The sequence below is a fragment of the Phaenicophaeus curvirostris genome, chromosome 5 (assembly GCF_032191515.1).
Source record: "Phaenicophaeus curvirostris isolate KB17595 chromosome 5, BPBGC_Pcur_1.0, whole genome shotgun sequence".
In the NCBI taxonomy this organism is placed as follows: domain Eukaryota; kingdom Metazoa; phylum Chordata; class Aves; order Cuculiformes; family Cuculidae; genus Phaenicophaeus; species Phaenicophaeus curvirostris.
The window spans coordinates 19760557-19783568 of record NC_091396.1 but is presented as its reverse complement, the minus strand read 5'-3'; the positions used below and the strand labels follow the sequence as shown (position 1 = coordinate 19783568).

Below are 23012 nucleotides of genomic sequence, written 5' to 3'. Positions count from 1 at the left end.
GTTAGCCATTTCCTCTAGGCAGGCAGGAAGACCTCAGCAAGCATGATACTTATTTTGGAAGACAAATTCCACAACAGTAAAAGGCCTTCCTTCATCTTCCTTTCCCTGAGCTTTCATTGCTGAGTGTGATGTCATCAAATATGTGATATGTCTTTGGTCAGTTGAAGTCAGCTGTCCTGGCTCTGTACCCTCCTGACTTCTTGCCCAACACTGAATGAGAACATTGCCATTTAAGCCTACTTTCGCCTGGCTTTACTCCAGAGCGTGTACCTGCTGCTGGATTTACTGTGTCTAATGATGGCCATTCGTGGTGGTTAGAAGAAGGCGCTGCTAGTGACTGCAGTTGCTGCAGATTTCTGCTGTGCCTTGTCATTCTAAGACATTCAAGACTTTTACTTGGCCATTTTGCCAGACTTCAGTTTCACCATTTTCTGGGGTCATCTGAATTCCCTAATAAATCCATCAAGGCATGTATCTCTCTAGTCACAACTAGAGATAGTTTGTCTTTTTTACTGCTAGAGAGGTTTGATTTTTGTTGCTAATTTATTTTTCTAGCTGAAGGTTTGGAGTTTTGCTACAAAGTAGTTCCCAGTGCATACATTGCTAGTATGGGATGGCGTATTCATCCTTTCAACTATCAACAGAGGCTGTCCGGCTGGACTTAAAGTTAGTTTAATCCATTTTGATTGTAACAACAGACTCTTAAATTGTCAGCAATATTGTTGCCTTCATTTGGACATGCTAAATTCGAGATGTATATGAATCTCATGTTTTGGAATAATTTAATTTTGGGAGTTCTAAAGATGCCCTGTCTTTCAGATCACAGAATCACAAAATGTTTGGGGTTAGAAGGAGCATCTGGAGATCATCTACTCCAATACCCCTGCTGAAGCAGATTCACCTACGGCTGACTGTACAGGATCACATCCAAGTGAATTTTGAATATCTCCAGAGAAGGAGATTCCACAGCCTATCTTGGCAGCCTGTTACACTCCTCTGTCACTCCTCTGATCAGGTGGAACTTCCTGTGCTCCGGGTTCTGCCAGTTGCCCCTTGTCCTGTTGCTGGGCCCTATTGAGAAGAGTCTGGCCTCATCCTCTTGACAACCCGCCCTTTACATATTTGTAAGCATTGATAAGATCCCCTCTCAATCTTCTTTTCTTCAGGCTAATCAGACCCAGGTCTCTCAGCCTTTCCTCATAAAGGAGATGCTCCAGTCCCCTAATCATCTTTGTGGCCCTCTACAGGACTCTTGCCAGTGGTTCCTTGTCTTTCTTAAGCTGGTAGGCCCAGAACTGGACACAGTACTTCAGACGGGGCCTCACTAGGGCAGAGTAGAGGGAAAGATAACCTCCCTTGACCTACTTGCTGCACACTTCTTGAAGCACCTCAGGATACTAATAGCCATGAGGCCACATTGCTGACTCATAGTTAACTTGTCCACCAGGATTCCCAAGTACTTCTCCACAGAGTTGCTTTCCAGCAGGTCAACCCCTAATCTGTACTGGTGCATAGAGTTCTGGTTCTTGCCATGGGAAACAGTTAAGGAGAATTTGTCACTGCTCTGTTTGGTCTGGCTTATTTCACAATGGATATGATGGCATGAAGATCGCTGTTTTGGACCCCCACGCTGAGTCCTTCAGTTTAAATCCTTTCTCGTGGGTGGTTGCCACTAAAACTAGAACTAGACACTCAATGACGCTGAATACTTTTGTTTCTAATGCATAGACTGTGGCAGGAGTTGGGGCTTTTAATCAATAGTGGAAATACGCAGGAGGCAGCTCTGTCAGGTACAGATAGTCATTGCATTTAAATGAGGCATTTGCTAATTTTTCTACTACTGCTGAAAAAGCCCAACAGTAGTGGGATTTTTTTTTCCCGTAATTACACACTTCTGTTATATGTATCTATTTTATCTTGAGTGGACAGCTATTTCTGCCTTTAGCCTATTTCTTCTGAGTGTTTTTCTTTTAAAATGATAAAAGTGTATAATAAACAGACATTGTTCATAACTGGTACAGAATATATCCCAGAATACAAGAAAGATGGAGCTTTTGAGAGGTAATATCTATCTTTATACCGTGTTATTATTAAAAGTCTTACCCCTGCCTACTCTTCTAATGGAGAAGATCTGTTTTTAAAGTTTTAAATATGTGTTTAAAGTTGCTGCTTCAGTATATGTTTTTATATTTTCTTTTGCCTGAAGCAGCTGATATCTCCCCTAAATAGGATATTTGTCTGTGATGTTGAAAAAGCCGTATAGGTCTGCCTGTGTAAACACAATTCCACTTGCTTCTAAATGCCCCAACAGCGTGTCAGTTAGGTAAATAAACTAACTACATTAATTGCTCCTACCTCCCTTGAGCACTTCCACTTCGTGGGTTTTACAGTAATGTTAACGTATGGTAATCCATTATTATCTGCAAAATTAAAATTTTCTTTCTTTGCCTGCATCTGCCACTGTTGATTCAGAAGCTCTAATGAATGCATTAAAAGAGGGAAATAATAAGCAAAAGAAAGTCTCTCTGGGAATGTATAATTTCACTTTTACTCATGACTCTTCATGCTGGGTTGAAAGAAAATAATCAGTGTAAACATGCAAAGTTAGCATGCTACTAAAGTGAGACTACAAAGCAAAGTCGTAAAACATTTCTGTAGCTGTTGCACTTGTATTTACTATAGCAACAGGAAGAATGAGACTAAGTAAGTGCAATGATGAAAGTGGGTCTCAGACTTGAACTGAAGGACTGAGGCTCATGTGGAAGTTGTGAGCAATGTCATACACTGGAGTGAGAAACTACCCAGCGGGGCATGCTGGGTCAGTCATTTTTATCAGGGAAAATTATAAACCGTCAGAAAGCTGAGATTCATCAGCGAAAGAAGGAAAATTCTAGAGGGACCTGCATGTGGACACGGCAAATTGGTAGGAAGTGCTTTTAAAGAGAAGCTTTAATTTTTAAAAGTAGCTGCAATGACATCTAGATGGTTCATATTTATTGTCTCCCAGTAATTTGTTAGTTTAGCCAGGAAAAAAAAAATTATATTCTCATCCTTTTAGTATATTATGAAAGTTTATACTAATATAATTCTACTGAGATCAGTAAGATGCAGTACTGTGAAGTAAGTATAACATAATGGAAACAAGCATAGTGGTCCTACTTACCAACTCAGAGCTAAACTTTTAGTGTTAGGATTAGTTTTGATATTTTGGTCCATCATTGACAATATTTTGTATTTGAAACTTTTCACTATTAGAGTGCTATAAAAGCCTTGTGACTTCTTTTCACATCCTTGGCATTGTAGACTTCTAGTGCCAGTGTCTAACCGATGAATTGGACACTTCTACATCATCGTTATGTATATGCTATTGCTGGTGCTTTATTTGTAAGAGTAATTATGGCAATAAGCATTGGTATCAGTCTTCCTTATAGTCTCAGGAGAAGCCAATGGATGATGTCATGTCTAAGCTGTCCTCTCATCTTGGATGTATCTTTTAGTGTCCTGATTTACATGTATTTATGCATTAGTGTGAAGAATTAGTCTACACGGAAGCTATATGCCCCCGTCCTGGAGGTGTTCAAGGCCAGGTTGGATGGGGCCTTGTGCAGCCTGACCTAGTGGGAGGTGTCTCTGACCATCGCAGGTGTGTTGGAATTAGATGACCTTTTAAGGTCCCTTCCAACCCAAACCATTCTATGATTCTATATGTTTGCTTTTTTTTCTTGAGCTGTCAATTTTTCAACTTTAGCAGTAGAAAGAAATACTTTTCAAGAAAAACTTTGTATTTTTTAGCTCAATCTCTATGTATCTGCACACATACAAAGAACATACACATATGTGTTTGGTTTAGTTTTTATCATTTGGCTGATTTTTGTGTACCCATGTTCCAGTCCTAGAAAAACCTTAAATGAGATTATGTCGGAAAGGTTTCTTGGACTGAGTGAGTTTTGTTGTGATTTTTAGTTTGCTTGTTTATTAGAACTTCTCCATACTAGTAGAAGCCTTTATACAGTTTCATTTCTATTGCCAGAAATGCTTTTCTGAAAGAATTCATAGAATCGTAGAATGGTTTGGGTTGAAGCGACCCTAAAGATCATTCAGTTCTATCCTTCCTGCCATGGGCAGGGATACCTTCTATTAGGTCAGGTTGCTCAAAGCCTCATCCAACCTGGTCTTGAACACCTCCAGAGAGGGGGCATCCACAACTTCCCTGAGCAACCTGTGCCACTGCCTCACCACCCTCACAGGAAAAAATTTCTTCCTAATATCTAATCTAAGTCTGCCCTCTTTCAGCTTGTTTGACTTTCTAAAAAAAAATCTGTGCACTAATATAAATCATACCAACAAAAGACAATGTCATTGCTATAGGCTCTGACTGTTACAGAAGTAGCTGCTTCAGTTGTGCCAAGATGGGTTGTACTTGCATAATGATACCAGCAAACCATTTCTGAAGTAGACCTTGCCTGAGGCACATACTGCAAATAATTTCACTGATTTCAGAAATTATTTCTAAGACAAAATCTCGGCCCCCACTTTTCACAGACTGCACTGGAGCTAGAAGCCACTCACCAGAGTATAAAGCATTTCCAAACTCTGGACTAGAGCCGATAGAATCCCTGGGGCTACAACAGAGGTAGAAATTGATCTTTTGATATTGAAGAAGAGGTGAGAGAGACTTGTGGGTAAACTGGAAGAATTAGCAACAGTATGTAACTTATTACTGGTATGAAAGAGAGAAGGGAGTGAGCAGAGGCTTGCGTGGGAGGTAATAACATTGCCAAAGGGATGGTCTAGGAAAATGGCCTTTAAAGCAGCATTTTGGATGAGTAGCAGTGGGAAAAGATTGCATTGTCAAGAGAGTTTTATATCTGCCAATGAGAGGATGCCATGGATGACCTATTGGTGACAGTATGTGGAAACCATCTGCCACATTGAGGTATAGCTTAGATACAAGAATCAAGACCAATCACCAAGATGAAGATGATATTCGAGTTATGGGCTGGTGTAATACAAAATGCTGTTATTGTTCACAAGTTGCAAGGGAAGAGGATAATGGGCAGGCCAATCTTGGGAAAAAATTGACATAACTGTTTTAGCCACAGTGAGTTCAGGTTAATTGTTAAACACAAAAAGGAAACAAGCTGAGATTCCCATTTTAACAGGTGTATCATCTTGTAAGTCATCAGCATAGCTGAATTTGTGTTTGCAAATGAGATGAAATGTGGAAGGGAAAGAGAAGGAACAAAAAGGACAGAGGCCAATGGAACTACAGGGGAAAACTGAAAGTTGGGGAGTATGAGGAGAGTTCAGCAGAGGACACACTGAGGGGAGTACTTTGAGAACTAGGTGATGGTTTCAGGGAGTGGTATCTCTAAAGCTGTGAAAAGAAACAGCAGGAGCATTGCCAGAGCTACTGAAGGGTCTAACAAAGAAGTTGTAAAGTTGTTAAAGTTGTTCCTGTTCACTGTAAGAGCATAAACAAGATGTTTCTAGGCTGGATTTCTTTGAAAAGAATGCTAGATAATTATTGTAGTGATCTCAGAGTGGCTTATATGTTTTGGCATGGATGTTTCAAGATGAAAGGAACCAAAACATTGAAAGTTTGTTTGTATTATTAAGGGAGGAGCTAGAAGGAGAGAAGGATTGTTGTAGTGGAGGTCTGAGAATAGGAAGAGATAACTCATAGACAGAGTTGGTTTGAGGAGGAGACCCTTTTCATGCAATCATCAATGAATGATCCCTTGAACAATGAGATGGTCGTATTGGACTGATCATGTAACTCTACGGTCTACAACGGGCATTTAATGAGAGTTTGGCCCTATAAGTTTGACAGCTTTTTCTGATCTGTTTAGGTGAATGTGCATCTGACTCTGGGTGCATTTAAAAGGTGTTTATTCTGGCATTTGAAAGGCGTAATGGACACGTATGTGAGATCCTGAGGGCTAAAGCAGGGTGAGAGCAGTGTCCTCCTGATGTCATGCATCAAATATTGCCTGGGACAGGCTGAGCTGCTGCGAATTCCACATGAAGGTCTTAACCATCCAGGAATTATGCCATGCCTTTCTGGTATCTTGGGCATGCGTCCGTGCCTTAGCTGAGAATGCTTGTCCTGTGCCCCAGGAGACACATGCTCCTGGTTCTTCTCAGCCAGTTTTCCACTTCCTTGTGCAGTGTCACTGATATAAGTTAGATTGCTTATTTTGCTGCTGTTATCCTTTTTAAAGTAAATTTTGCAGAGGTTTAACCAAAATTTTTATCACTTCAATATAGTCAGCTTGCTGTGTTCGGATGGGCCAACTGAGGCATTGCATTAATACTGATACAAATGGGACTTGTTGAACGATGGTATAATGTTAATGGTTTCAGCTAATTAGCACTTGTGTTTCTGTTCCATTTTATTTTCTCTGAGTGAACATAGTAAAAGACTATCCCTGAAGCTGTTGGAAGATGAGTAGATAGCAAGTGTTTCCTGTCCATAAACACCACTATGAAAATGCAGTGACTCTGTTCTGCTCTTGCTGAGCATGCTCAGCACCTGTTAGCATTAGTGGGACTTACACACATGTTCTGAGTGCAATATAACCCATAGCCTCTGGGTAATAAAACCCCTTATCTTGCCTTTCCATGTTGCTGCATGCAACAAAAGCCATTGTTAAAACAGATCTACCCCATCCCTCCATGGGTATTTTCTCTTGCTCATCTCTTAATTTGCTAATTTGCAATGAGACAACCCAAGGCTGACAAAAGAGAGCTTTGTTACTTTCTACTAGTTTAAAGTGAGACAAAAGGAGACTTCTTAACACACTGCTGTCACTGTTCAGACCTTTTCTGAGCTTTATTGTCTTTGGCTGCAGAGTTTGTGAGGTGAAAATCACCTCTCCTGTAAATGCCATACAGTTTCCATAGAATGAAATCACTGTCTGTGGGTTAGGCTGTGGCTTCTGATTTATAGAAGTGTCACTGCATCTGCATGGCTTCAGACAACTATGAATTCTAAAAGCCACGATAAATATTGGTATCAGCAAAGAAGCCAACCGGAGCACTTATGGGTCTTACACTATTGTTTGCTGCCTTACCAGTTGCGTCAGTGTGGCTGTAAATGGGGCTGCATCATGGAACCAGAACATTGAAATGATGGACAGTCAGAAATGGGAAGAGGTCTTCTGATCTTTAAGTGACACAGTTTTTCTTGTGGCCCCGCAGACATTTGTATGTGCATAATTGAACTGCTGAGTTGGAACACAGGAAAGCTAATGAAGGAGCAGGGACTTTGGACAGACTCATAGTGCCCTTGGACTAATAGCAGAACAACCGACAGATTAATTTCCTTCAGTGCTATTTCATTTCTTTAGGGGATTTCTGTCAGTATCCTAAGGCTGTGAACCACCCAATTCAATTCAGGAGTTAGTTTATTGCAAGTGCTGAAACATGCATTTAAAACCCTAATCCCTACACCTCTGTTGTATTGTGGGCTGGAACCCAAGCTATGGGCTGAAATCCAAGCTATATTTTTAACACTGTAAAGTGTAAATATTGGTAAATGTCATCTGTAAAAAGCAAACAAACAAAAACAACCAGAAACCCCACCCCACAGAATCCCCTTAAACAAAAATTCTGTAGTTTTTGGATGAGGCTGGAGAAGTTGCCAATGTCTGTATAAAGAGGGAAGTGCTTTGGAGAAAGTCTCTTTTCTTTAACAGCAAAATTGGTCCCCCAGTAATTATGCATTTGGGGTGGTTGTGACTCCTCCTCTTAATTCTGTATGCTGACAAGTCTGTTGGTATTGAAACATCACATTGTTCAGGTTTTTAGTATCAAGATGTGCATCACACTGCTAGTTTTCAGAATGAGGGAAGAGATGGGGGCAAAGAAAACATTTTCCTTGTAGGTGTCCCTAAGGGAAAGAACTGTTATGAATGGCTTCACATTGCAGGCAAGGGAATGTCTGTAGCTGTGCAGGGTCCTGCAGATGCTGTCTGTGGGGGGCAGGCAAGTGATAGCCGTTGTATTCTTGCAGCTGTGCAGGTATGGGATTATCTCGATGATTTTCAGATGTGCATTTTATACTCTCATCAGACAAGTATGTCACATTTCCAGTTTAGGAAATGTGGTTGTTGTGCATGGTCTCTAATCCATATTACAAAACTGTAGTCCTCCATCTTGTATCCTTGGAGAATGTACCTTGGAATAAATGTCCACAGCTTCCTCCAACAGAAGTTTTGTACAAGTTTGGTAAGGGTTTTAATATGTACACTGGTAATTATTAAGATGAGAACCATCCAGCGATGGTGGTCATCCTAGCAGGTGAGGAGAATGAGCATCACTAGAAGTCCAGAAAAGTGCAAGCAGCTTCAAAAACTGTCAGGAGCTCTTTGTGGATGGTGAAATTAGCGTCCAGAGAGCTATGTGCTGCTGAAGATAATTTCTGGTATCCAAGGTATCCTACCCTATTCCTAAAGTGTAAGAAAAAGAAACAGGATTGTCCTGACTTTGCAGATTAGTTTGGAAACAGAAAACCTGTCAGTTAAATGATTTACCCAAAGTTAAAGAAGTGGCTTTTGTCTGAACCAGGATTTGAATAATAATCATCTAAATCTCAGATTGGTGCTCTAGCTTCCCAAGTAGACTGTTGTTCTGGAGAGAAAAATAGCCCGCAGTCAGTCATAGTTGCAGGTTTGGGGAAGTGATTGGCCAGAAAAATGAATGTTAGCCAAATGGTTTTCATTTTTGCGTTTGCGTTAGAGAAGCTGTACTCTAATTTGATAAAAGTTCAACTTCATCCCTTAATTAGAAGTAGTTTTTATCTAAAAACTTTGCAGCACTCCCACATTTCTCCTGACAGCTTGGGCTGTGTGGCACAGACAATCTAGGATGGCTTTAAATGTCAAAATATGCTTTTCATTCTTATGTATATGTCTATATATATGAATGCAATATCAAGTAAAATAAAACCCTGCAGTGTGACAGATGTTTCTTTAATTGTCATCACTCTTTAAATGAATATATGACTGTCAAGAGAAATTTGTACTTCTAGAAACATTCAAAACCTTGAATCCTGTAGGCTGAAAAGAAGGCCAGGCCTTGCTCTGCATACCTCTTGCTGGAACATTGCTGGAGATGGCAGTTTCATTTTGAATGCTTCTTCTCAGTTTACTAATCCCGTGTCAGACTGTATTTCATGCAGATCCCTGACCATTTTCCTCAGCTTTATCAGCAGCTTTGGTTGTTTGTGAAAATACAGAAGTGGGAAGCTTGTCTCCTAAGAAAGCTGATTCTTCATATTTTCCTATTGAATGGCCTCTGCTGCTGTGATGTTGTGGAGCAAGAAGCCTGTGCACCATGGCAAGTTAGAGAAGGCTTGTTTTCCCTGTTTGGAGGTGGACATGAGACAGCAATAAGCTGGAGCTGGGAAACTACTAGCTAAATTGTGCTTAACCTTTCTCCTGGAGGCCACTCCCAGGTCCTTTTCCACTGGGCAGCTTTCCAGCCACATGTCCCCAAGCCTGTGGTGTTGCACGGGGTTGTTGAGACCCAAGTGCAGGACCTGGTACTTAGCCTTGTTGAACCCAATACAACTGGCCTCAGCTCATCAATCCAGCCTGTCCACGTCCCTCTGCAGAGCTTTTCTTCCCTCAAGCAGATCCACTCCCGCCCAACTTGGTGTCATCAGCAAACCTACTGAGGATGCACTCGATCCCCTCATCCGGATTATCCGTAAAGATATTAAACAGAACCAGCCCCAGCACTGAGCCCTGGGGAACAGCACTTGTGACCGGCCACCACCTGGATTTAACTCCATTTACAACAACTTTCTGAGCCTGGCCATCCAGCCAGTTTTTCACGCAGTAAATCCACCCAAGCCATGAGCAGTCAGCTTTTCTAGGAGAATTCTGTGGAAAACAGCATTAAAAGCCCCACTGAAGTCCAGGAAAACAACATCCACAGCCTTTCCCTCATCCACTAAGTGTGTCAGATGATACAGTTTCTTTCAAAATGGCACCGTTTTTACCACTAAAAATAACTTCTTGTAGTGAAAACAAGCCCCCAAGCCCCAGACATGCTCAGGAATGTCTCTGTGAAGGGAAACTGCATTCAAGCCTTGCTGTTTCCCCTTGCAGGTTTTCAGCCCCTTTCTCTGTTTTGCATAATAATATGTAGGTGTGTCTAAGGTCTATGGTTAGGAACATTTCCTGCACATTAATAAAAAACGGTTCCTGGAAACTCAAATTAAAGACACTAGACAGTAAGTCCAGGCTTCCTTGAGACAAGGGGAACCAGTTGGCTGAATATGAGCTAGCAGCTTGCCCAGGTGACCAAGAAGGCCAATAGCATGCTGGCTTCTGTCAGAAACAGTGTGGCCAGCAGGAGTAGGGATGTGATTGTGGCCCTGTACTCTGCACTGGTGAGGCTTCACCTCTTCAATTTTGGGCCTCTCACCACAAGAAAGATATTGAGGTGATGGAGCATGTCCACAGAAGGGCAATGAAGCTGCCAAAGGGTTTGGAGCACAAGTCTTATGAGGAGCGGCCGAGGAAGGAATTGGGGTTGTTTAGTCTGGAGAAAAGGAGGCTGAGGGGAGACCTTATCACTCTCTGCAATAACCTGAAGGGCGGTTGTAGTGAGGCAGGTGTTGGTTTCTTTTCTGAAGTAACAAGTGATGAGATGAGAGGCAATGGCCTCAAGTTGTGCTGCAGTAGGTTTAAATTGGATATTAGGAAAAATGCCTTCGCCAACAGGGTTGTCACGCATTGGAACAGGCTATCGGGGAAGTGGTTGGTCAACATCCCTGCAGGTATTTAAAGGCTATGTAGCTGTGATGCTTAGTGATGTGGTTAGTGATGGATGTGGCAGTGTTAGGTTTATGAATGTATTCAAGGGTCTTTTCCAACCCACGTGGTTCTGTGGTTATGTGATCTTTTCCCAATTCCCTTGGTTTGGGATTTTGGCAGGATTTTTGCCAAAGAGCTTTCAGAGGACTTTGGCCAATGAAATAAGTCTTCAAAATAGCATCACTTCATAAAAGGTGATAGCCTTGTGTCTCGACTGCATTATGCATGAAGGCATTGACTCCCCTGCCCTACCCTGAGGTGTAAGCTATACATGTTTACAGCTGTAGGACACAGCAAAGGATCTGACTGCAGTTATTCTCAAACAGAGCTGGAAATGGCAGTATTTCATACATGAATTCAAACTGGGGACTAGGTCCTAATGGCCATAATTTTTAAGTACTTTTCACATCAGTGTGGATATTCAGGCAAACAAAGCTTAAACATATATTCAGATGTATCTGGAATTTTCTTACGTGGCATATTTTTTTTTCTGGTACCTTCAAGTTCCTTTCCTTTCCTCCCATCCTTTCACAGAGGTTTGCATAGAACATAGTGCAAGGCATAAGCAAGCAGCAGAAGCAGAGGCGAATACTTTCCCTTCCCTTTGACAAGATATGCCTTTCTAGCTCTGTCTTGAATTTGGTATTTTTTTTCCTCGTAGTTGTTTGTTTGAGATAATGCATGGTTATCAGACCCCTCTCTACTGTGGTATGCCAGGATGATGTAAAGGCATCTCCTTGAAAACATTTACAAAGGCAGCCCAGCATCTGAAAATTGATGCTTCCCATATTTTAAAAGCTTCAGGTTACGTGAAGTCTTGTCTTAGTACGGCATGCCTGTGTAAACAAGGTATCTGTAAACATTTCAGATTAATTTCTGGATAAAGATTGGATTTTCATGAATTGTAGTTAAAAGAAAAACAAAAAAAAGAGGGAAGGAGAAAGTAGTATGGATCAGCTGTTGCCAATTCTAAGAACATAGTGGGATAACGATAGTTATATCACTGCTAATGTCTCTGACTATAGAATGAAGAACATATTTCCTGGCTTAGTGCTGTGTTGTGGAGGATAGGAATCTTAAAACTGATTGTGTTATTAGGCTTTGTAGTATTGCATTATGTATGTGTTAGCAGGCTAAAGAGATGTATGTGCATCAACTAGGGGTATATTATTGCAGAGTTGCTACTAGGAGCCACTGAAGAATGTGAGAAGGGGGACAAGGGAATAGAGGCAAATAGAAACAAAGACGACTCATCTGATGCCTTAAACATGGATGTGACCAATGATTTCTAGCTAGGCAGAAATCAACAGCTGGTTTTCCACTTAGCTTTCTTCCTTCCTTTTACAATATTTATTTCTGAATTTTGTTTACTATGCGGGAGCATCCTTTTGTGTGCTGCCTAAATCTAAAGCTATATGTTGTCATTTAAGAGTCCCCAGAAGACATGCTGGAGGTGCCAACCTTGACAATCAATGTTTTACTGTGATTAACAAACCTTAAAAACTGTGTGGCCTTCTTGTCAGCTGGGTGGAGAAATGCTGTTCAAATGGCAGTTGCAGGCAGGAAATTACAGCCAGCCAGCAAAAGGGGCTCCAGCATCACCTCCAGTTCCACTTAACTGCCGGGTCTTTTTTGCAGCAGATGTATCACGTTAGTCAGGGATTGTTGTATTTTTCGCCTTTTAGTTTCTGCAGATTCATTTACCTGGTTAGGTACTTTGTTGCCCTGAGAGAAAATATGTAAAACCCCACAGATCAAATTGCCTTTTTCTTCTGCAGCCCTTCTGGATGCAGATGAGTGCACTCTGTGCACTCATAGCAGCAGCAGCCAGCCAAACGGGTAGGTCACAACACTTTTCTTCTGCCTGAAATAAAAAAGGAGAGACTAGTTCTGATTAAAATGCAGCCAGAACCTCTAATATTCTAGTATTAATAGCAATGCTGGCCTTGACAAAAATAGCTGTTAAATGGGCAGGAAAAAGCTTTCCATGTTTGCCAAAGTTGTAATAAAAATGGTGGAGTTGTCATAAATACGCCGTTCTTAGCTAAAATGATTATGGCTTAACAATTTTCCAATGCATTGCACTGGGCTATTTCCAGCACATTCAGATCTTAGTGTTGTAAGGGTTTAATAGAAAATCCTGGCAGTGAGTCTTTATCTGTGCCAGAGGAAAAGGTAGGCAGTGTTTATGAAATCCACTTTAATTCTTAACTTACCACCTTGATGTTGCTCCCAAGCTCATTTGTTGTGATATGTATGTGTGTCTAACTCTCTCAAGAAACACTTGATACCGCGCGTGGCAGTGGATTACTAAGTTTGATTGCTGGAGTGATGCATACATGAGCTTATCAGTCCTCATAGCCTTTAAATACAGTCTGACTCCTCAGCAGGGATAAATCCATTGTGTTCCAGAGAACTGGCTGGAGCTGTGCCAATCTACAGTGCTTGAAGAGTGAGCATTATGATGCATCTTTGATGCAAATTACTACTTTAGGAAAACCTGGTGTTTACAAGGAATCAAGCATGTATAGGTTAATGCTGAACTGTGAAAGATGACCAGAAGTTACATTTGACGGATCTTTTTTAGATGCCAAGGAACACAGAGAAAATTTAAATACCAGCCTCTGTGGTAATGATAGAAAAATAGTAGTTGAGAAAATGCACAGAAGTATTTTATTCCAAATGACAAAATGGCTAATGCTGTTCATTTATGATCCACACAGTGGGAAATTGTGGTTGCCTCCGTGTAGCTGTGATTTCAGTTTGTAGCAGAAACTTGGCTCAGTAGCAGAGACTTTAACATTGGATGGCTCCAGCTTTCATTGCTTGTTGATTCTGTTTCTTATTTCTCCAGAAGAGAGGCTGAATACTCCTTGGCATGTTTTCACGGATCTCTAATGGGATTTTTAAGTGGAGGGAGAAACATGGGTGTTTGGAAGTTCTTCTACTGGCCTGCAGGAATATTACTTTCTTTTCATTTTTGCTTATTCTGAAATAAAAGGAGAACAATAATTAATTTTTTTGTGAGTCCAAGAACCACACAGAACCTGAAGTGGCATTATGATCTTTGTAACTGTAGGGAGTGTGTTGCTGAGTATTCAGGACACCCCAGAAATAGTGCACTGCTAGTACTTGATAGAGGTTGCTTGTTTACCTCTTACTCTAGAAAGCAATTTCATTTAGAGGAGCATTCTTATTTACAGGTAGTCAATGTACCAGGAAATATCCTGCTTTTTATTGTTGGGGGTCTCAGTTGAGGAATAACTGAAGCATAGCCTTGGTTTGCCTCATCAGGCAGCAACAAAGAGCCTCCTGATTTTCACCACTTATTTTGCAGGGCTGTGTATGAGATGGAACTACTCAGTTGCTTAGCTAAGCATATGCTGAAATGCCTTTCTGACTCCATAGCCTTCTGTGTAGATTACTTTAATGAAGAAATAATAATAATAATAATAATAATAATAAAGTATTTTCTGCACTCCTGTGAAAATGATATATTTTTTGCAGAGAAGACATATGACTGCAAAAGCTAAGGAAATTGGATGTGTATTTTATTCCTCTTAGTGGCTTTTCCGAAACTTGCAAATGATTCCTTTGGAAACCGTATGTTAGTAATAGTGTTTACTAGTAAGACCTCTGTAATTGTGGTTTGGTAGATTTGGTGGTCTAAAGACATATGTGAGGGAAGAGTTACAGGGAGGGGTGTTATGTTTTAGAAAATCAGCTGATCCACCTAGAAAAAAAAGACAATCTCTGAGAATTGATAAACTTCAGGAAAAAGAAATCAGGGGAGATTGATTGTGATATGAGCACTTTCAGAAATGGACTCCTAAGAACACTCACGTAGGTGGTAAACACTTGGAAGACAAGAGTGAGTACATACACATGTCAGAATAAATAGCATTTAAGCTGCTGTTTTGCTGGCAATTACAGCGTCTGTCTAGGTAAGGCTGTCATGCCCTGTAACCGTGTAGTGTGTGTGCAGTGACGTTGACCTTTAAGTACTCCTTCCAGTATCTGCCTTTCCCATTAGCTGCCCTTTTCCAGGGACCTGGTATCTTCAGGTAGCAGCTGCCTGTCTGATCACTTAACCTGACTGCTATTGGATCTGTCTTGAAGCCTACCTCTAGGTGATCAGACGTTTGCAGAGTGCTGCAGAATACTGGATGTATCTTTCAAATACCTCTCTTTGGTAGTAAATGTTACAATATATGCTGCTGAGAAACCGGCGAGAACCAGCCTATCCACTTGGAGAGATACCCTTTTCAGATTTGATCCATCAGATAAAAGATGTCCTGCTGTGATTCATCAAGACTCAACTGCCTCCATTGATCACAGCTTTAGTAATTGATCTCTATCTCTGCTCTGCACATGAACCATTTAGCTTTCCCAGATAAGAGCATCTTGCACCAGGGTGCTCTGGTACCCTTTGGTCAGAACTGAGGGTGTTAGCTGTCCTGTTGTAGAAGCATAAATAATAAGCCACGGAAAAGTGGTGGCTTTGAGCTAACACAGTAACAGCTCTCCTCAGTCTTCTAGCCTGCACTCAAAAATACTGGGCTAACTGCATGTTGCTGTACTTACTGTGTGTACTGGATATGAGTAGGACTGCCAGGTGTGCGGCAGCCCTGGGTAAATATGAAATATTCTAGTGTGTTTACCTGGGGAACAGTTGAAGTATGGAAATGTGATGCTGAATCATTGGCTGATCCTCACAAACAGAAAAAACATGCATCGCTTGCATAATGTTCCTCTCTGGAAAGCCTGGAAGTGCTGGAAGATGTTTTAGCATAGTCACTGCTACTTATAAAAGGAGTCTTTATGGTAAGGAAGGCATTGGCTACAAGTCATACAAGCTATAAGCAGCATTTTTACATACGCTGTTCAAAATTGAATTACCTGAGGCAGAAATGTTATTTTTCTTTGTTTTCTGTTGAATGCTGCATGTGTGATTCCATTTAGAAAAGTTAAAAAATGCTGCACATTTATGTTACTGTCTTGTTAAGATTATATTTGGTCCACCATTTCCTCCTAATTTGCATTCTAAGGAACTGGTCTAGGAGCAGTTACATGAATGTGGTAACACAGGAGATTTTTTTTTTTTTTTAGCAGGTGCTATGACATTCCTTACTTGTATATATATGTTATTACAGGGGTTGCTGACATTTTAGCTCCTGATGCAGGAGTGTGAAATAAAGAGAAGGGATAAGAGAAGAAATGAACAGGGGAAAAACAAGCTGTGATCTGAGAAAAAAAGAATTACAGGGAGTGTCTACAAGAATTTCTGAAAGAACCCCTGATTTGATGCGTTTTGCATTATCTAACAAGTAACATATAACAATAAAAAGAGCCAAAAGTAAAGGTAAACACATGGGAGGTGGGCTTCAGTACTGAATTCAAAATCTTGGAATTTTAGGTTGCTGTTTCTGATTTGTCATTTTATTCTTCCAATAATTAGTTTTTGCCTATTGCAAGAAGAATTAAGCTTTCCTGTTAACGTATGCAGCAGCAGCACACATATGCCCTCAGATTTCATTGACAATGCTTTCATGCTCAAACATGAGTGCCTTTAATGTTACAGGCACGTTTGTTTTCAATAGATACACCTGTTTTTGGCAGTACTTACAGATCTCTTAAATAGCTGTGTTGTAAGGTCTTGAGTTGAAGAAGGACAGCAATTCTGAGTCAGAGCAACATTAGCACAGTATCTTTGTTCAACAGTAGCTCAGAGCAAATGATTTTGGAAATGGTATAAGAAATAAAACATATAGTGATAAGTCTTGAGTGTACTGACTGTACTTGAAAGCTTTTGTGCAATATAGCTGCATTGTTGCAAGCCTGAAGCAAAGGCTGAGAGATACTACTTTCAATTTTTGTCTTTGAAACAGGAGTAAATGCAAACGTCAGAACTTGAGCTTTCCCTTGTTTGCAATCTGGATTTGCACCAATGCAGGTGGATCAGTTCCTGGCCTTTGCCTCCAGGGAGGTGTTGATTCTGTAAATATCTCACCGCTGTGAAGTGGGTAAGGCTTCTGATGGCGCTGGGTGTAGCGTTGCAATAACATGAACACAAATGAAGCCTGCAGTTAGCAACTTTCTGGCACTGTGATTGCAAACCTGGCTCTTGGTAGGCTGTAGGTTCAGGTGCTTGGATCTTTCATTCATGTGCATTTTGGGTAGATAGTGATAATAACTATTTATGACTAGTAGCACTTGACGTTGCTGAAGAAAAGGAAAGAGATTGCATGTGTGGGTGTCTTTTGGTCTTTGATTTCTGTCTGCATACAAGTGCAAAATGTTTATCAGGCAGTTAGCTTGGGATCCAAGCTAAAAATAAACCTGCTTTTTAGGAAACTCTTACTTTCCCCTCCTTCCTGTGCAATCTCAGCAGAGCAGTGCTAGAAAGTGGCAGCAATTGTATCAGCTGTCAGGTCATTCCCCTCACTTTGTGTTTAAGCAGGAACTACAGCCTGTCTGTACTTCTTGAAAAGTTACAGGAACACCTGGAGATGCCTCTGTGTTTCTGCATAATAACTGCTCTTTATAATAATTTTACATTCTCCTTGAAAATTTAAACTATCAAATTGATGAATTGGTTTCAGATTCTTTTTTATGTTGGTCTTTAGTTGCATGGACTATTTAACGCCCATGATCGATAGTTTCATTATAGCTCTTCTATAAGTATATAGGATATTTATGGAGAAGTGATTTAGGATTTCATAATCGTGGCTTAAAATGTCTTAAAATATACCTTGCATGACACTAGTTCGCAAAAGTGAGATGAATAGTGTGGATTTTCTGGGAGAACAAGAATTTTAAAACTTTTTGGAATTTGACACCCTAAATTGCTACTTTTTTCATTTGTTTCATCTCCTTTCTCCTCTCCTATGAATTAAAGCCTCTTTGGTGATTATCATGGTGACTTGCATTACTTTTGGTGATTTCTTCTTGTCATACCTAAAAACTCTTTGTGTGGGGTATTTTTTTTCTTTTTTCTTTTTTTTACCATTAACCCAGAACAATTCTGTATGGCATAAAATCAAGGACAGAGGGGAAAAGACTGTATTTTAAAAGCAAGCGGGTAAATAAGTATTTCAAACTCTTCATTTAGGAATGGATTGGCAAATGTTCAGGCCTTCACAGATGGCCCAATATTGCTACTCTCAGTTTTAGGCACTACTGTGACCATCTCTCAGCATCACTATGAAGCAGTGGGTACAGCTGGGAGAGTGGTGAATGATTTTCTTCCTGGTGTTGGCCATCTCCAGAGGAGGCTGGTTAAAAATTCATGGAAGTTATCTTGGCTCTTCACCTTCTGGTTTGGAGCTTGCTAAATAAGGATTTTAAAGCAGAAGGTATTATCAGACAGCCTCAGGTTTCTATTAATGTAGTGGTATTTTTTTTTTTCTCTTTGAATTCTATTTGGTAGTATGCAAGGAGAACCTTAAATATTCTGCTAGAAAAGAATGGGTTTTATGCCAGTCTTTTACACCTTCTCTCACTTAGGAGAGCAAATAAGTTGAGGCACTGTCTGTTTTTGAACTGGTAATAATTTAGCAGTGAGAATACAAGTACTTACGAGTTCTTAGGTGAAAAGTGATAGAAATAGTGAGGCTACTTCCACAGGAGTCTTTTTAAGTTAGGCTTACTCTCTCTTGGTTTTTTGTAGCTCTTGGGGTTTATGGCACCTCACTGCAAATGAAAGGAACTTGTGGAGAGTCAGCTCATTGTGGAAATAGCAGAAGGCTGTTCACTGAGAATAATCTCTTACAGAGACATGAATTCACAGCAACAGCATTTCTTCTGCTTTATTTCCCACAGCACTAGGCTAAAGTGGCTCAGTGTTCTGGACATTACAAGTTTGTATTGCTCCTTTATTTATTTAACACCTTAGCTGAGCTTTAGGTCATTGATGTCAGGTCTGACCTACTTAAGGTATGTTTCATGTTCTTCTACATGCTCTAATTGTAGATCGCTATACCCTAAGAGGTGTCCTCATTGCTTTTTTTCCATGCACTCCCCCGTATATTTTCTTAATAGACCCTATGTAGCTATGAAACAGCAAAGGGTAGATTCCTGATACAAGGTCTTGTTTAAAAGAGACAGATCCTTCAGAGTTGTAGGATCAGTCTGCATGATACTAGATGTACGCAGCTGTGAGTGATCTAAGAAATATTCCTTTAATTATTCCATTGCTTTTTCATAAATAGAGTATCTCCAGAATGCCAATTGCCGCTGCTTTGAGTATATCTGGTCCAGAATTTGTCTTTCAGTTACACGTAGTGTTAAGGTTACACTAGGTATACATGTGTACTATCGATTCCATTGCAGCTGCATTGTAAGGGGTCTTACAGGGTTGCTGCCCCTAAAACTGGCTGGAAAGCTTGGTAGATTATGGCATCTGCTAAATGGTGATTGTAACTGTCTTCCTATAAACTTGACTGTCTCACCCTTTGCCCCTTTTATCATCCTGAAAACTCTAGATGGCAGGGATCATTTTTTAATGTAAGAAGGGATACTGATACTGTTGAGTTGTTAATACTTACCTAAGCCTCCTCATGCGTCCGCAGGTTAAGAACTAATAACTGACTGTTGCTGGTAGTTTTACCAGTTTTGTATTGAGCCTCTTGTGTTTTAACCATGTATTTCTGAGAAATAGTTATTTTCCACTGTCTGAAGCAACATATGAGCAAGCTAAGTCAATGAATGAGTCTGCTGTTTCTTAAGTACTTGGACCCCTTGTGTATTTTCAGCTGTGCACTTGCTTATGGACTGTTCTCTGCCAAAGTACTTGTATATTGTGTGGATTATAGTTGATTGTGCAAAAATCCGATTAGTTCTTCTTTATTGTTATTTATTCTTTCACATTACACTAATTGCATTTTTTGTTTCTGAAGTACACTTGTAGAATCTTGTAGGTTCAATATGGCACAGTAATAAAAGTTTCTATCAGTCAGTATTCTCTGCATAATCTTGAAAAGTTAGTTCAGGTGTCCAGCTCTGATTTGTTTCTAATTATTTAGTAAAGATAATTACATGTTTCTGGATGTAAAAAGCTGTTGTTGTCTGTTTTGTGATTTTTTGGGGGGATTGCCTTGGCCTTTTTGTTTTCCTTAAAGCATAATGATTCGTTTGACATGTAGTGATTTTTATTTGTCTGTGCAGTCTGTCAGTCAGTGGAAGATGTTATTATATCTTTGTTAAATGCAGGCTGGGATTGGGGCTGTACAAGACAAACCATATGGACAGTCCTTACTCTAAACTAATCTTGTCTCTTGGAGCAAAGCATTTCTGGGGAATTTTTGATTTTGACAACTGGGATCAAATGTCTGACTTCTGAGAGCTGACAATAATGCCAGGGGCTGAGCTGCTTTGTCCTGTTGATAGCAACTGTGCAGTTTAAAAACCACACTAAATGCCAGTGAACCATTCATCTTATCTGGTTAGGTTCAGGGGGTGTGACTGTTTAGGTTAAGGCGTTAGCTTTAGAAGTCTTTATGGGGCAGCAATGCTGCGGCTGCTCAGGAGTAAAAATAGTAGTGGGTTTTCAATGGCTGCATTCCATGGCTGGAGCCTGAAATCATGATTCAGGGCTTAGCTCTTGCTGTGTGTGAGACCAGCTGTGAGAGCTCTGCAGACAGACACAGGAGGGGAGCAGCTAGCTGAGATGAGTCTGAGCCCAGCACCTCTGATACTCTGGGAGGGACCTGTGTTGCTTATACATTCTCAGCAAGGTATTGTACTATTGTATTAATTTTTTGATTTCCAGTATAGGTGTGGTTACTAGAGTGTGAATACTTAAAAGTCTACTGAACTGTGCAAAATTTCCCACTAAGCCAAACATGACTTCTTAAAAGTCTCTGTTCTGTGTGAATTCAGCTTCACAGAGACTTGTAGCTTCACACCTTACAAGATTCCAGAGACCTGGGACGATATATTGTGATTGGAAGGGCATGCTGCTCATTCCCACCTGAACACTGTTTCATGTGAGTGTTTTCCTTGATTTTTGGGTGACAGATTTTTCCAGAAATTTTCTAGCCTGGAAATTCATGGGAATTTATATACATTAATAGGTGGCAGTCTTTCAAAGCCTTCATGCAATAGTGCTTTTTAAAAATGGTACCTAAAACATGGATGCTTAACTCAAATATCTCTCTAAAGCTCCAAACTCTATTTAAATTCTATTTTGACTGAGTTATGATGATTGTTCTCAGTGGTTTAAAACATGGAACAATTTTGTGAAAGAGTGAATTTTGTAATTTCATTCAGGACCTTTTTGTTGAAAATGTTGCTAGGATGTTTTGTGATCAACATTACCTTTGAAAGTGGTAAACAAAAGCCTTTTTGTTTAGGCTTTTTTTTTTTTTTTATCCCTGACACATTTCAAATATCTGTCTATAAGCCATTGCTCTTAGGACCTCGAGAAACTGCTGTTCCTACAGTTTTTGGCATACCCTATGAGTTGAATTACTGTATGATCCTCCTTCCAGAGCAAGTTGCTAGATTTTGTGTTACTAGAAGTACCCACACCAGCCCCGTGTGCAGACTGTCTGTTCTGCTAGTGCCTAGGGCAAAACTATGCAAATCCACACACAATAACCTCGCAGCCAGCAACCGCATTCAAGTGCATTCATCCGCTTCCTTTCTTGGTTCTGGGATGGAGCCATGGGCGCTTGTCTGACACTGAGCGAATCTGTTCTGTGCTGCCCCTCTGTGCCTGGCACAGCTGAGGGCACCTACATTTTGCTTTGCTGGCACTTTACACGTACCACGGGCACCTACAGCTGTGCTGTGCCCAGGTACTTCTGGATGAACTTGTGTTAGAAAAGCTTGATAGCTCAGCATGGCACTATGTACCAGTGATCTTGCTTTAGCAAATGAACTGCCAAAGCTATTTGCATCACATTTTTTTCCCTTCTAGTGCACTGGCACAGCTTACCTCCCTGATCATTGTGATATTCAGAGTAGAGGTTATTGTTTCCTCATGCAATTCGCACATTGTAAGGCTGATCTGTAATAGAGAACCAAAGTGAATTTGGGAAATCTCACATGAAAAAACAGCTTTGCAAAGTGAGAAGCACATTACTCTGAGGAGTATAACTGTTGAGGTCAAAGTAGTTCCATGCTGCAAGCTAAGTTAGTGAGGTGTCACGTACAGTTACAGGATGATTTGCAAACATCAGGCATTTTAAAATATATATTGTTTTATTTTACTTGAGACATCTTAGTGTGTAAGGCACTGGTCTTGGGTGCAGGGCCTGTATTCTATTTCAGCCTTGCTGATGGAACCGAGTCACCTAATTTTCTTGATTTCAGTTCCCAATCTGTTTAATGAGGATGATTTTGCAACAGAGGTGTTATGGGAATAAAATCTATTTATCAGTAATGTAAGAACTTTACTCCTTCAGAACTGTCAAATTAACTGCCAATACACCACTCCTGGGATGCTCATCTCACTCTGAAACAGGAGATTTTTGTTTTTCTCACTAATGCTGTTTTACAGAGGGTGAATATGGACTGCAGATGGTTTAAAGGATGTTCAAACAGTTGTAAAAAGTCCAAGGACAAGAATAGATGCTGTAATCTTGTCTACCCATGTCCTATGTGCTGGCCTTATTGTATCTTCCCTTTTGAGAGCTTCAGTAAGAGTTAGAAGTATGTTGCAGGGCACTAAATTAGCCATCAGCACTGCACAAAAATAGTTGAATGGGTTTTTTAAAGGAGTGACATGGCAAAACTGTTGGTATAATTGTACCAACAGCAGAGCTGCCTAAAATAACAAGAACACAAGTAAGTCCTTTCTAACTGCAGCACTTTATCTAATGCCATTTTCACTTACTGCGGATAAAGCAATGAGAGGTATCTCAAATATTCAGGCAGTGCTCCCAGATAAGATAATATGTGCCCTTTCTGTTAGGAATTATAACACTTCAAACTATTTGCCAGACTTGTCAGCTAAGGTGAATAACTGAAGATTTGGATGTTTGCCCAGGCTGTCTGGACTTAATTATTCTGTGAAACCTCATTAGAGATGAGCTGCACCTGTGATACTAAAAGGGAGCTATTTTGAAGTTCATTCAGAACCTGATTCATAGCTTGATTTAAAAAATGCTCTTGGAATCTGAAAGATTTTGCACCCCCATGTACTTTGTAGAAGTAGTGTTCAGTCCTGATCTGGTTTTC

At 40.4% G+C, this 23012-nt stretch overlaps 2 protein-coding genes across 3 annotated transcripts in view; both read left to right on the top strand.

Annotated features, from left to right (window-relative positions):
• The window catches only part of CD151 (CD151 molecule (Raph blood group)), a 236731-nt gene extending 221741 nt beyond the window's left edge, over nt 1-14990 (top strand). Inside the window, exon 7 of the mRNA XM_069857870.1 lies at nt 14978-14990. The gene's annotated coding sequence lies outside the window, so the exon portion shown is untranslated. The remainder of the gene's footprint in view (nt 1-14977) is intronic.
• Nucleotides 1-23012, top strand: part of TSPAN4 (tetraspanin 4) — a 376357-nt gene that overhangs the window by 106643 nt on the left and 246702 nt on the right. The window lies entirely within an intron of this gene.